This window comes from Pollicipes pollicipes, unplaced genomic scaffold (assembly GCF_011947565.3).
Source record: "Pollicipes pollicipes isolate AB1234 unplaced genomic scaffold, Ppol_2.1 Scaffold_4295;HRSCAF=5057_pilon_pilon_pilon, whole genome shotgun sequence".
NCBI lineage: Eukaryota > Metazoa > Arthropoda > Thecostraca > Pollicipedomorpha > Pollicipedidae > Pollicipes > Pollicipes pollicipes.
The window spans coordinates 29344381-29356316 of NW_023596461.1; positions in this window are offsets into that span (position 1 = coordinate 29344381).

Here is an 11936-nt window from a genome sequence, read left to right on the forward strand (position 1 = left end):
AGGTTGGGTCTGTGTCGAAAAAAGGCGACGGAAAACGGCGGGGTGAAGAAAGACAACATCATGCAGTATTTATGCACGTCAAAGGCACAAGGTAACGCCCAACATGAGTGAATTAAAACAGCATGAAATAGTGAATGACGCTAAGCAAAATAAGCATACCATAACACATACCGTAACACATAACAGTCAGTTCGCTAAGCTTAGTGGAAATTCTTAGATCTTCCACCTTGGTCGCCGACTGCAGCTCAGGCTTGCAGTTATAACGGTCATGTCAAATATTAATGCGCTAAGCACGTACCAAGTGGTCATTGGTACAGAAACATGAATAATGTGCATACCATGATATAGTTATTTCTAATCCGCGTTCGTACTGGCAATAAAAAGTGGAGAATAGGATAAGAGAGAGGACGATAGGAGAGAGGGAAAAACGAGTCAAGGGAAGGCAGAGGGGAAAGGAGAAAGAAAGATGGGGATGAGAAGTGAGAGAGAGAGAGAGACAGAGAGAGAGAGAGAGAGAGAGAGAGAGAGAGAGAGAGAGAGAGAAGGAGAGAGAGAGAGAGAGAGAGAGAGAGAGAGAGAGAGAGAGAGAGAGAGAGAGAGAGAGAGAGAGAGAGAGAGAGAGAGAGACCAATTTCCACCAGACGTTTTCGGCTTCCTAGACTTATGACTTAACAGCGTACGCAGTTTCACAATGAAGGGGAGGAAGGGGGGGGGGCGCGGAGCTCAGCCTTGAGATTTTAGCTGAACATTGGGCTTAGCGCGCCACAAACGTGCGCAATTTCTTGCTAAAAAAAACTGATATCGCTTGTTCTCAATCTCCTTATTTTTACGTGACTTCGTCACATTTTTACTATCAAGATTTACTCACGTCGCCACTAGTAGATGCCCAACATTTGGTAACGCTTGGGTGTAGGCGTCCTGGGTTACTATATTCGTTCGCCGCTATCCAGGACTGACAAGGAGTCACATGCTGTTGAGGACTCCAAAATAAGGTCAAGCTACGTAAGCCTCGGGTGCACGATGCTCGGTATGGAAGAGTATAGACGAGTATAGGTTTTGGATAGCCCTGGTTGTCTTCTAATTCGAAAGCCATTCCCTTGCTTTCTGCAACTGCGATTGGTCAAAGGCTTCTGGCATATCACAGCGTTTATTCTCTAGGTCAGGAGCCAGCAAAATAATTAACTCCTGGTTGCCTGAGCCGTCCATCACGCCCCGCACGTTGCAGATATTGGTGTCTGCCTTTTACACACGCGTATGGGCTTTGTGTTCACTTATGAATGGAGTAGTGGAGCATAATTAGAGCACAACTGGGTCATCAGCTGCCGTTCGCTCGCACGCTGGAAGTGGAAGCTCGATGTTGACGGACGACTGTCGCTGGATCGCTGCAAGAAAGGGATTACACTTAGAAAAATACCAAATCTAAATGCGCAAGTGAGTGAGGCGTGTTTTTCGCCTATTCTGTGGCAAGCATGAAGAGAAGCGGGCTGGTGGTCTAAGTCGTGTGTGCTGGGGAAGGAAGGACGATGCCACGGGATAATTATTCCCAATACGAAGCAGCCTGGGTCTGAAGCACAGCTGGTGTTTACACCAATCAGAGAGCGGTGTCGCAACATAGTAATCATTTTCCGTTGCAGTGGGCTGCAACACGTATTGGTGATATTGTCCTAAGATGAAGATGCTCAATCTGATCGCTCTTTCAAAATGAGCTTGTACATCTCAGTGAACACAAACGAGAAGCTCCGAAGAACGAGATAAGGACGGATTCTTTGCCATTAAATGCACCGTGTTGAAATGTCCTACGCACTGAGCGCTACACGCATCTTTATGACCGCGCGCGGTAAGTGTTAGTAAGGCATGTCGGCGTCTCCTTGCCAGGGTTGCATGGTCGGCGTCTCCCTGCCAGGGTTGCATGGTCGGCGTCTCCCTGCCAGGGCTGCATGGTCGGCGTCTCCCTGCCAGGGTTGCATGGTCGGCGTCTCCTTGCCAGGGTTGCATGCATGTTATCGGTCGGGCGCAGACCTGCCCTAACAAATGCGATTTCATATTTTCAGATTTCATTTCATGGGCTTGAGGCTCAAGCGACTAACAGTGTCGTGTTTTACTACATAGGTGACCACCGGCGATTCCAGACAGTGACGCGGCTCGTAACACTAGTGTATTAGTATCATGACAGGATCATCAGCGCAACTCAGGTAGGAATGCTGACCGACTCGATCTGGCAATCGCTGAGTGTACCAGGTTACCGTGGTCACCTCATTCAACAGCGTTATCTCTTTGCCACGCGGTAAAAGCCACCGCGGCGTTCCATCTTTTCTTTTCATGTGCTCTTTGTCTGTTACAAAGCTTGATAAGCCCCTTCCCGTTGCCTTGGGATGAGCTCAGTCGAGTATCGATTTGGACACTACAGCCTCGGTCATTGGTATGTGTTCGCTGATGGGCTGCCGGATTTGGCCGTGAGAGGAAGATGCCGAGATGATTTGTGCTTTGCACGGCCATCGGTCGGGCGAAAAACGCTGCACGATGAAACGGTCTCCAGACCATGTGACTGGCCTCCAAACCATAAAAGGGTCTCCTCCCCTTCAGCTTATGCTCAATGAAGGTGACTTTCCCGGAGGTTGGCACGGGTGCAGGAGGGGACGTCGGGAAGACGTCGCAGCACGGAAACGGCTCACGGTCGGAAAACTTAGACGGGTCGGTATGACAAAGATACCGATACGCTGGCATTTCTTATCATAAATGATAACCGGTGCTCACGGGCCTGCTTCACTAAGCGACGGAGATGACTCTTTCAAAAACGCTTGAAAAGGCCTCTGGCGTGCTACGCACGATTTGTTTTGGCATCACTTATGGATGCATTCATTATAATTGATAGGATTTCCTGGGCGACTCGATCTCTGGCTGACAGGATACCCGACGGGAACTGGGAGTGATGTATTGTCTACCGGAGACGTATGACGTATGTGGGTCATGGTAAACAAACTTCTTATGTGAGCCAGTTTTTGAGATAGCGACTTGGGGTGAATGGCTTACAACCTTGACGGAAATCTGTCAGTGACCGCTCCCCCCCCCCCTTCCCCCGCCCTCTTTATACGCGCGTGCGTGCTGATAGGCGGTTGCTGCATGTGCCTGAGTACCGCCATTTGATCTGTTTCAAGAAGCGCTTGTAAACCAATGGGGATAACATTAATTCGAAACTGACAGGCACTTCTATAGCGCTCGCCGATTTCGCGCAACAAAGTCACGCGTCGGCGCTGATGAGGCGCACAGCTAAGGTGACGATGTACAGGGACATATGGGAAGAAAATCTCTCGTGTGCATGCTGGACATCAATTATTTGGTCGCTGTTCCCTCGGACAGGCAGCTCTGCCTGTAAACTTTAAAGACTACTGCAGCCGGCCTAGCGTGCTGTCGTTTTCTCCAAGAAGCCATGCAACATTGGATCAACGATATCGCGAGCTCTTCTACAAACTTAGATCGCTTCTGTGATTTCGTGGAAAAGTGCTTTCGATTCAGAATCTTTTACATACTGTTTTTCCAGGCATTCTTCTGTGTCTGAAGTCTTGTCTCGGGACTCAGACACATCCTGCACAGGAGTCTGCGCCATGATGAGAATACTCGCCACAAAGTTATACAATTCGCGCAGCCCGAACGCAAATGATTTGTGGGAGCGGAAGCAACATCGGCCATAAATCGGCCACAGAGCTGAACGGAAACGGATGGGCGGCTGAAGCCGTGGGAGGGGGGAGGGGGGCGGGGCAGCTGCGCTGGTCACGTCGTGACTGTCACTCCGCGACCGGCGGCACAACGCTGGCGAATATCGTCACTGCGGGCAAGTACATGGCACTACACTGCAGAGTCTGCACTCCTTGGTTAGACATCGCAGCTCTGCTGTGGCAGCTCTGGACAAGGCGCAACAGAGGGGCTCATAGCATTGGATCGGTCATAGTGGTGATGTAAGCGGGAACTTCCTATCGTTTTCTTAAGTATAGTATGCTTCGTGGTGTTGACATCATTAACTATTGAGCATAATTATAGCCTTCATATACCACATAGAAGTTTTAAGTATATTTATAGTCATTGTATGTAACATAGAAGTATTAAGTACAGTCAGAGTGCATCAAATATATCATGGAATTACAAAGAACACTTAAAATTGCTCGGCATAACGCAGAAACACGAAGTATACTTCTTAATTGGTTTCCCAGCGGCCTTCTCGAATTAGGAACACCTGCACCTGTCATCATCCCGGAAGAATAGCTTGTTGCAAACAACAAGCATAACGCATCTTTAGCCATGTGAAGAGGGAGTCGTGCCATGATTCTTTTTATCTCTCGTCTGCAGTTAACACTGTTGATTGGTTACATCCCCACCGTTGGCAGGTTACATCCACGCTGGTGCTCGGTTACATCCACGCTGGAGGAAAGTTACATCCACGCTCATAAAGGGTTACTTCCACGCTAGTGGGGGTTACATCCACGCTGGTGCTCGGTTACATCCACGCTGGTGGTTGGTTATATCAAACTGGTGGCTGGTACATCCAAGGTGGTGGTAGGCTATGTCCACACTTGGGGTAGGTTTCACACACGCTGGTGGTGGTTTACATCCACGCTGATGGTAGGCTTCATTCACACTTGTCGTGGGTTGCATCCACGCTAGTGGTAAGCTACACCCACCCATATGGTGGGTTACATCCACGCTTGTGGTGGGTTACATCCACGCTTGTGATGGGTTGCATCCACGCTGGTGGTGGCCTACATCCACGCTGGAGGTCGTGGTCGGTTTCACTCTATACCTCGCACGGCGAGTGATCAGACAGATGTCAAAGGGATTTCACTTACAACTCGTCGCTATGAGGATGTCCACGAAACCATGCAACCGAAAGGCTGCACCATACCTATATAATTTGAGAGCGCACGCTCGACTAAGTCCTGGTGACCATGAGGCAAGAATGCAGTGGGCTGCACCCGACAGAATCGGGATGAGTGCACTTACAAGCATGCCGCAGAAACCACGAGCTGCTAATGGAAGCCACACATAAAAGGCAACTCGTTTCAGGCACATCTTGTCATAGCCCTTTTCAATCAATTAAACGCGAGCTGCACGCGTTGCATGACCGCAGTGTGGAAGTGCTTCGTGGAGTTATTTTACCACCCTGGAACATTCTTACTTGGATGCTTGCATTAATTTCAACATGGGAAGGAAGTGACATTTCTGATCCGTAAAACTCTACTAAAACTTAAACTCCGTATTTTTCTGCGCACAGTGATCAGGTTGTAGTGAATTCAGAAGCAAAATTTTTGTGATGCAAAGAACGTGGAAATGGTCGCTTTTCATGCATCCTCAAACAACATGGACGCAAAGGGACTATTGGGGCTATTGCAAAATGGAAAGTAAACTTCTCACACACAAAGAATGGTACAAATACAGCAGTGGGTCACATGACCAAAAATATGTTGTACCTGTGCTATCACTGTGTAAAATCGATCGATAAGCTTGTCTAAGTTATGCCGATCTTGCCTACGAAACCCGAGTAAAAAATGACCAGCCCACCCGACCTTACCGGTAATGGGAAAAAAAAACAACGCGGCAAAGCTTGGTGAGCGAGTTGTGTTCACTCAGCTGATAGCCTCAACCTCAACAACCTCGACGGCGACCTTTGTTTGGCCTCGGACAAAATACTGTGCTTCCAACAGGTGCGGCTTTTTTCCTGTCTCTTCACGGAGGTGGTGCTGCTCAACGCTGTCGCATGCGCTACAAATAATCTAGACAGAGGCACGATGACGCCTTTGCTCACCGCCGACACCTCTAGTGCCTTCGAGAGCGTTGAGCATGACTGCATCAAGACAAGACGAGATATTGATAAACTTGTCTAAGTTATGCTGATCTTGTCTACGACACCCGAGTCAAAAACCTGTCCAACTGACGTTGTCAGCAATGACAAAACAAAACGATGTGGCACGGCTTGATGGAGCGAGTTTTGTTCACTCAGCTGATGACCTTAACCTTGATGGCCTTGATAATAATCTGTTCGCGATCTCGGGCAAAGCACCGCGTTCTTAACAGATACAGCTTTTGCTCTTGTCTCTCCAAGGGGGGGGGGGGGGGGAGAGCGGCGCTGCTCATTGCTGTCACATATGCTACAGACAGCCCGGGCAGAGGCATGATGACACCTTTGCTCGTCACCAACACCTCTAATGCCTTCGACAACATTGAGCGTGGCCGCGCTCCTGTAGAGGATGGGTGGTGTGGTGTCGATGTCAATAAGGTCCAATGCCTGGCCCTATGGTCACAGCGTCAATTTAGACCCGAACAGCATTCTGATCTCACGTACGATTTCATATAAACCTCAACACTGGGCACAGTCTTGTTTTGTGTTGCTACAAATGATTTTACACATGTGCCGCACAGAAAGTCCACCGTGAGCGCTGACGATACCTAGGCAGGTCAGGACATTCAACCGCCCGCTGGCATCTCAGAACTCAAAGCTTGTGTCGAAAAAAAATTATTGCGGCACTACAGTGGTTTTCTCAGAATCATCAACAAAGAAACCTTTCAAAAACAGAAATTGTTATGATCACGCCTCGCCGGCAGGGCATCGATCCACAAATAACGGTAGAATTCGCTACGACGAAATCAAACCTTCAAAATGCACAAGACGCTGTGTGTGACCACCGACTATACCCTCAGCTGGGAAAATCACAGTAGTATGGTGAAAAACTGATGTTTCTCCACATTTAATATTGTTTGGCTGTCTGGGGGGGGGGAGGGGTCAACTGCACAGAAATAGATGGTTCAAAAAGCGTTAAGCGCGCCCGCGTCGCCCAGAAACCTAACTAACCCGGATCATGTGTCTCCCACACAGCTTGCGATGGTCTGTCGTAAGACACCTGTCATGAGCGTCGAACAGGGTATGCTAACTATGCGAGACAGTCTGTGGAACACTCGTGCACCCGTGGCGTTGTGAAAACGGATAGCCAGCCGTATCTCAGTGTCCTCGTCTGCCACTCGGTTTGCTGCTGTGGTATGGTGCAGGCCCCGCGACTGCGCATCCAGGTCACGCACGGATTATTTTGTTCAATTAGCTTGCACGTGAAATTTTCGGATTCCGCACAAAAATTCGAATAAAAAAGACGAGGGACAAAAAGTCGATCGAAAACAGCTGAACGACAGAGTGTCCGCAGGAATATAAGTCGATGATGGCGATGATGTGTTTTTGTTTGGGGGGGGGGGGGGGGGGTGATGCTTTCTATGAGGTCGGTGATGGTCTTTCCTCGAAAACAGAATTCGCAACGGGCGACGACACTGTGCGCCGCCTTATGCAGCAAGAAGGCTAAAATTGCGGCTGTTGAAAAAAAATCGAGTAGGATCATCGGCAGGCAATTTTGAAATAACTTCTGCCATTTGTTTCGACAATGTCATGTTGCCGCCGGAATATCAACACATTTTTCTGCTGCTTTTTTATCCGAGGAATAAGACTATTATTACTGTCCTATCTATATAAATAACGTTCACCGCAAACGCACTTAACAACTTACGTAAAAATCGATATGAATAGCATATCGGAGAGCATTTGCCCGGAAGGAACAAAAACACCAGTGTGAGCCATGAACAAAAAAAAATATACAAAAATCGAATGAGCAGCCGTAATCAAGGATTCAAGACCTCGATTTCACCAGGGGAAGTAGGAACCGGCATCCAACATTGGGAATCAGACAGGCGTCTCTCCAGCAACAGGACTAAAGCGAACAAAAACGGAATTCGTGACAGGTGACGACACTGTGCGCCGCCTTCTGCCGTAGGCATCGATGTTGCTCGCGACCATCCCAGAAAAAAGGTTTGTAAAAATATGAAGCGTTTGTCGCACTAGCGCAAGCGGCCCCAGTTAAGACAACGCAAGGATGCGAGGTAGCGAAACCGATTAGATCCACTGATGCCTTCGACTGTTTTCTGCAAACTCCGGTCCATGACTGGCGACTTATCATAAGAACTGTAATACCTGAAATCATCTAGGCTACTTGCTTGTTTACTTTTATCCCAATTGTCGCTCATCCACATCAAATTTTTGTTTTCCAGTCTAGCCCTGTCGTATTGATCTTTTTTGACTGTATATCGTTCGACTATTTCAATTAACTTTTTCACCTTGACTTAATTTCATCGGACTTTTCGTCCGGGAATCGAAATTCCCTACCATCGGACGTTCATCTGTTTCCCACTGCTAGCACACTGGGCGTTAAAGGTCGGCTGGTTTTACGGAAATCTTTAAATACAACCTTGCTATATTACTCTACGTGATTTATATTTTACGAATCCTTAAATAGCAGTGTCACAGACAGCATTACCTAAAGGATTATATGTGGGAGGTTTCTTCATCTTGGCATGGTATTAAATGTAAAATGAACGGTGAACTCTCCACTGATACACTGATTCTGGTTAAAGCAAGAAAGCGGGAGCAAACCGCCCGATAGCCACCATTAAAAAGTCTTCTTACTCATTAAGTTTCACAGATTTCCAAATAATCAGACGCTGGAAACATTGACATTTCCGAGGTCATGTGATGCCCGGCGTTGTCCCGAGGACGGTTGCAGACTTAGGAGCCACGCTCGTTTCGGACCGTCGACACCTTACCCACTTTGCTCTGCCCTATTGCTGCTGCCCAGCCAGGGTCCCGCCAGCGGGCCAGGTGACGCGGTAGCTGCTCACAGAGCCCGGCGGACCATCGAGCCACTATTGCTGCTGCCCAGCCAGGGTCCCGCCAGCGGGCCAGGTGACGCGGTAGCTGCTCACAGAGCCCGGCGGACCATCGAGCCACTATTGCTGCTGCCCAGCCAGGGTCCCGCCAGCGGGCCAGGTGACGCGGTAGCTGCTCACAGAGCCCGGCGGACCATCGAGCCACTATCGCTCGGCTGGCTGGAAACGACTGGAAAAGGATATGCGGCAAGCAGACGGGCGTGGTTCCACGGCTGAAGTTCAGGCTAGCCGATTCATCGGAGTGGCTGTAGAAGACGGACTCACGGAGCAGCGCATCATGATATTATTGCAGGAACCTATTGTACGAAACCTCACTGATATCGGCTCAGGTAGCCCCATGTTAAGTCAAGGCTTTTGTCTTTTTGGCCTATTTTATCGACCATTAGGTCGTGTTTGATGTTAGGCCGGGTTTTTGTGACAGATTCGAAAACCTGGTCTGAAATGATATTTGCACACCATAAACGCTCGAACTGGTGCTCACTTGTTCGATTACTCAGTACCGGTGCAGCCGTCTCTCTGCTGGTGATGCGTCCCCCACCCGCTGTCGGTGCGGCGTCCGGTGCTGTGACGGATCGCCAGGGAGCGGTGCCACATTCACAGCAAGCAGGCTCGCCATCATTAGTGCCTCATCAGAGCTGACTCGTCATGAGCGTCACGCCTATGTTACTGGCGCCGGAAGTGACGAGCCAGTCACCACCTCTCCAGGGCGGGCGGGCAGCGGCACCGGTGGGCCGACACGGCGAGCGGGTCATGACGAGTCACGCTGCGCCAGGCCCAGCTGGGGCGTGTCATCTACCGATCAAGCGCACTGGTTCGCCTCGACTGTATTTGCTCCCGAATAACTAGGACCTGGTACAGGTTGATAGCGAATGCCCCATGCCTATGACCTCTTGCATGAAGCAAAGCATCACGTTTGGCTAAGGCAGCGTTTCTTTAGTCCTGCAGGCACAGTTACTTGACATCATAAAGATTTTGTGATGTTCGGATCATCTTGGCCTTTCGCTGAGAACCGAGCGGCGAAGACTCCACAGGACGGGCCACGTAGACAGCCGCCGAACGCGTAGAATCTTTCCAGCGTGGTTCACCGCTCTGAAACAGCCGTGGTGTCAACACTTTTTGACTTACAGGTGAAGAATGCATAATATCACACGTGACCGCAGGGCCAAAGTCGCGTTGCTTGATTTCCCCACCGAAACCCTAGGCTGGGGGTGGACGAGGGAGGTGAAGGAACATTGAAGGCAAGCGAATTCAGCAGCACCTGAGATCCTGGAAATCAGTTCTCTTTAAGTGTGGCGTAATTTTATCATATGTTGCGCGATTGCATGCAGAAGCTAACACCATATTTCCCAGTTTTTGTTTTGCTTCTTACTGGGAGATGCTCATGATAGACCTGACGTTTTGTTCGTATTTTCTTTTCTTTGCACGGTCGTAAGTTGGTGAGGTCATTATCCTAAGTTAAATGATCCTTTCATGGACTCGGGTACCGCTGTTTGGTAGATATGTGTGGAAAATATGCTGGCAAGGTGCAAATGTCCGGGAGTAGAAAGCGTTGACCAATTGACTTAACATGGGGCCTTAAAAGGTCAAAACTTTCAGCACAAATTGCTGCTGATGCTCAAAACGCACTTCGCTACAACCTTAGATAAAACGAACGTGCGATGCATAACGTTGTACAAACCTATCGTATGAGTCACTGGATGTACAACCAGTTAAATTTATGCTGCACTACGACCTCGATTTCACATCTGTTTTGCAAAAGAAACGACAAAGAAGGGGGTGTGCTAGCAAATCAATGATTACCCGAAATATTGTTTTAGATTCTGCTCTAATAAAACAAGATAATCTGCACTAATATAAGTGACGTGACCTTGGGTCTGTTGTTTGCCGTCCCACGCAAATCGAACGCACTTTGAATGTATGGGGTAGAATTTTCATTTAAATTCGGTGGTGTCATATGACACGCAGCACTAAGCAGCGTGAAATGATTTGTTTTAAATGTCCCGCCATGCGTGTAAAGCCAATGAGCACGAGGCTTCGACTATCATACGGCCAAATACAGCTCTCACATGGTGCACTTTAAGATGATCAATTACCTTCCACCGTTCGTCTGAAAGCACCAAGCAATGGACAACTGGCCATGACGTGCAGGTGCTGATTGTGCCATATAAGTCGCTCATGTTCTATAACATCGTATGTGCACTGTCTGCGTTGCGTTCCATTTGCATGTGTTGCTTGTTCTGTGTTTATCCATATCACATGCACTGACGGAGCGTTAGAATGGCCGCTCGCTGGATTTCGCCAAGGATCGCAATAATAATAATAATGACATCCCGGCGGAAGGACAGGCTGACCTTGCCGTCATGGCCTGCGGTCAGAGTGTTGTCCAGTACCAGTCTGGGCTGCGTTTGGTCGATCTCAACGTTCTTGCTGCACAGTTTTGGTCAACACGGTTTTCACGCTATCGTTGCGATTATCTGAAAAGCCTTTAAACTCCCCAGCAACGGATTTCGAAATACAAGGTTACTGACATTCCCCCGTAAAAACCACCGCTAGTTAAAATCCAGTTATCTAAAAATCCCGACCGAAGCCTAATGTACCTATTGAACCTAAAAAGATTCCATGATTGCCTAGAAGTCTTCATGGCGTAATGCAACCGCACAATACCAGTTCTGGGACGTCGCCAGGCGCTAAAACCCCTGATTCCAAGTGACCCCGCACCAACTCCTGCGATATGCAGGTACATGGCAATACTTCAAAAGTTGGACCCTTATCTAGAAGCTGGAAGTGAAAAGTCAAGGGTGGTAACTTTTTGTCGCTGGGAGAATTTCTGCGGGCAAAATTGTCGTCAGCGGCGCACCGCGCCATCTTATTACATGAAATGGCAATGACGTCCATGCCCAACAGCGTGAACAGGGATCTAAGCATTACTGCACGTCTCTTCCATTCAGCGCAATTTTCAGTGTCTTGCACGTTACCGAAGCGTCCATTTATATAATGTCTCAAAACCAGTCGTCTTGCAAGCTCGGGATAAGCCGGGCCTCACGTTTAAGCCCTGTGTGCGGCTGGATTTGCTGTTCTCGACCGCGAAGAAACGACGAAAGACCTCGACAGCCAGGGCAGCTGAGTACATGGCAGAATTGCACCCCGTGGCAGGCAGCACTGGGAGGTGACGTCCAACATGCTCGAGG